Genomic DNA, 3,763 nt, shown 5'->3' on the forward strand with positions numbered 1-3,763 from the left:
AGAGAGAAAGCCTTCCCCTGGAGCTGACACCCTGAATTTGGACTTTTAGCCTACTTTACTGTAAGGAAATAAACTTCTCTTCGTTAAAACCATCCACTTGTGATATTTCTGTTATGGCAGCACTAGATGACTAAGACAGAATTTGGTACCGAGAGAGTGGGGGCTGCTCTAACAGATACCTAAAATGTGGAAGGGGTTTTAAAACTGAATGGATAGACGTGTGGCAGTGACAGAGGACCAGCAGCAGCAGAGAACCTACAGCAGCAGAACCAGGAGACCAGTGCGAGACGGCGCTGGAGCCAACCCACGGAGCAAGAGCTGAGTGCCTGTGTGCAGGAGGCTTCCTGGTGGAGTGGGGTGCCTCCGGGCACTTACCGGTGGAGCTACAGAGCTTTGGAACACGTGCCCCAGCAGGGCAGATGCAGGCATGAGGCCCGAGGGTCAAGAGGCCACAGGAAACAGAAACAGAAGCTGAAGAGACGAGGGACACAAGAAGCCGAGCTGCCTCAGTCTCAGAAGTGAGATGAAGCCGAAGCTGGATGAGGAAGGCAGCAAGCGCAGCATCCTCTCCAAGCACCGGAAGTTCGTGGAGCACTGCTGCATGCGCTGCCGCTCCCCCTTCACCTTCGTTGTCAACACCAAGCGCCTCTGTGGGGATTGCAAGTTCAACGTCTGCAAGAGCTGTTGCTCCTACGAGAAGCAAGAGAAGGTCTGGATCTGCTGCGTCTGCCAGCAAGCCAGGCTTCTAAAGACCCAGTCTCTGGAATGGTTCTACAATAACATGAAGAGCTGCTTCAAACGCTTTGGCAGTGCCAAGGTCCTGAAGAATTTGTACAGGAAACACCAGCTAGAGAGTGGAGCATGCCTCGACAATCTAGGAGGAAACTTTTTTGAGGCAAACCCGGAAAATGAAGAAAGCATTTCAGGCAGTGATTCAACATTTTATAGGCAATCAGAAGGACATAGCATGATGGACACCTTGGGTGTTGCCTTATGAGTGGCTGAAGAGGCCATTGAAGAAGCAGTTTGCAAAGCAGAAGCCTATGGGGACAGGCTGGATAAGCAGAACAAGGCTGGTTACCTGCGGGACCACAAGGAGGAGCTGACAGAGGAGCTGGCCACAACTATCCTGCAAAAGATCATAAGGAAGCAGAAGAGCAAAAGCGAGCAGCAAGCAGAAGACGAGCCGGAGTGGCCACAGTCCCAGAGCTGTGGTGTGAAGGCAGCTGATGAGGGGACCACAGTCTCCCCAGGAGGCCCCTGAGCCTCCGCCACCCCCTGGCGGTCCCAGTCTGCCTGCTTGCTCACTGCAGAAGATGCCCTGAAGACCTCTTCCCAGGAGGGGACCTGGAGGCAGCTGTGGGACCGGGGCCAGTGCCCGAGGGAGGAGCCCGCTTTGCCCAGCTGGAAGAGCATGGACAGGCTGGATGAAACAAGTAACTGTTTTAAGCAGCGCCTAGTGGATCTGCAGGTTTCATGGTGCTGTCCAGAGGCTTCTTGGCTATTGCATGGCAGGTCAACTCTTCCTCCCATACCTCTGAATTGGTGTGTGCCCACTTGGGGCAGCTAAGCCTGTAGCACAGCACGTGGTATATAATGTGGTCATGTTTTCCACCTGGGCAGTTTTCCTCGTTGCTGGGGAGGAATTAAGGCTCTTACATGTCCTCAGTGTTCCCTGGGCTCTGCTGAGAACTCTGGGATAGTGGGGGCTCCAGGCAAAGGTGTTAAAATTGCTCAGCTCCACAGCCCCACGCCAGCTGCCTGTTCAAGGTGGACTGAGAGCTTGAGTCCTTGTAGTCCAGGAACCCCATGACTGCAGAAGTATAGCTCCCCACCCCCACCCCCAGCCCCAGCCCCACCCCTAGCACAGGCCTGGTTCTTTCCCTACCTGGCTGCACATACTGTCTAATGGAAGCTAGGCACATTTGTCCTTACGTGAAGAAATCATTAACAGCATTCTCAGCCCATGTTACATATCAGATCTAGAAACGATGAGCAGTAAACCATCCATGCGTAGAAATATGAAAAAAAAAAAACTATGGAGCACAGTTTGACTCTAACACACATTGGATCGCCCTGAGTATGAATCGAATTGATGGCAACTGATGTTATTCTTTTGGGAAACCACTCTGATGGGACTTTTGCCCCACCTCTCTACCAAATGGCTCTTAACAAGACTACTGATGTTTCTAAACCACTCTGATGGGACTTTTGCCCCACCTCTCTACCAAATGGCTCTTAACAAGACTACTGATGTTTCTGTATCCAGTGCTCAGTTCTTTGCTCTTTTTTTTTAAATTTTTTTTATTGTTGTGATTTAAGTGAAAGTTTACAATTCAAGTTAGTCTCTCATACAAAAATTTATACATACATTGTTTTGTGACCCTACTTGCTCTCCCTATACTCTGACAGCACACTCCTCCTTTCCACCCCTGATTTCCCATGTCCGTTAAACCAGCTCCTGACTCTCTCTGCCTTCTCATCTCGCCTCCAGATGAGAGCTGCTCATTTAATCTCAGCTAAGAAGCACACTCTTCACGAGTATCATTTTATGTCCCATAGTCCAGTCTAATCTTTGTCTGAAGGATTGGCCTCAGGAATGGTTTTAGTTCGGGGCTGACAGAAGGGCCCGGTGGGGGCCATGTCTTCCAGGGTCCCTCCAGTCTCAATCAAACCATTAAGTCTTGTCTTTTTACTAGAATTTGACTTCTGCACCCCACTTTTCTCCTGCTCCATCAGGGACTCTCTGTTGTGTTCCCTGTGAGGGCGGTGATTGTGGTAGCTGGACAGCATCTAGTTCTTCTGGTCTCAGGCTGATGAAGTCTCTGTTTTCTGTGGCCCTTTCTATTTCTTGGGCTAATACTTGCTTGTGTCCATGGCGTTCTTCATTCTCCGTTATTCCAGGTGGGGTTGGGACTAATTGATGCATCTTAGATGGCTGCTTGCTAGCTTTTAAGACCCCAGGCGCCACTCACAAAAGTGGGATGTACAACATTTCCTTAAAAACCATTGTTATGCCAGTTGACCTAGATGTCCCCTGAAAGCAAGGTCCCCAGAACCCTACCCCTGCTACTCTGTCCCTCAAAGTGTTTGGTTGTATTCAGAACACTTCTTAGCTTTCATTTAGTCCAGTTGCACTGACTTCCCCTGTAGTGTGTGCTGTCCTTCCCTTCACCTAAGATAATTCTTGCCTACTTTCTAGTTAGTGAATACCTATCTCACTCCGTCCCCATTCTCGTAACCATCAGAGAATATCTTCTGTGTTTAAACCTTTCCTTGGGTTCTTATAATAGTGGTCTCATACAGTATTTGTCCTTTTGCGACTAAATTCACACAGCAGAATGCCTTCTGGATTCCTCCATGTTATGTTTCACGGATTCATCGTGGTTCTTTATCATTGGACACCATCTCATTGTGTGATTATACCATAATTTGTTTATCCATTCATCCGTTGATGGGCACCTAGGTTGTTTCCATCTTTTTGCTATCGTGAACAATGCTGCAGTGAACATGAGCGTGCATATATCTATTCGTGTGACAGCTCTTATTTCTCTAGGATATTTTCCAAGGAGTAGGATTGCTGGATACTATGGTACTTCTATTTCTAGCTTTTTAAGGAAGTGCCAAATTGATTTCCAAAGTGGTTGCACCATTTTACATTCTCACCAACAGTGTATAAGTGTCAGTCTCTCCACAACCTCTCCAACATTTATCATTTTGTGTTTTTTGGATTAATGCTAGCCTTGTTGGGGTGAGATGGTAT

General features: G+C 48.4%; 1 pseudogene across 1 annotated transcript; it reads left to right on the forward strand.

Moving 5' to 3' along the window:
- The first annotated feature begins 443 nt into the window (after positions 1-443).
- LOC101350556 (rab effector MyRIP pseudogene) lies at positions 444-1,170 on the forward strand (annotated as a pseudogene). Its single transcript, XR_001121489.2, has one exon. The product of XR_001121489.2 is annotated as a rab effector MyRIP pseudogene (transcript).
- The last annotated feature ends 2,593 nt before the right edge of the window (positions 1,171-3,763 follow it).

The sequence above is a fragment of the Trichechus manatus genome, unplaced genomic scaffold (genome assembly GCF_000243295.1).
Source record: "Trichechus manatus latirostris isolate Lorelei unplaced genomic scaffold, TriManLat1.0 scaffold00044, whole genome shotgun sequence".
NCBI classification, from domain to species: domain Eukaryota; kingdom Metazoa; phylum Chordata; class Mammalia; order Sirenia; family Trichechidae; genus Trichechus; species Trichechus manatus.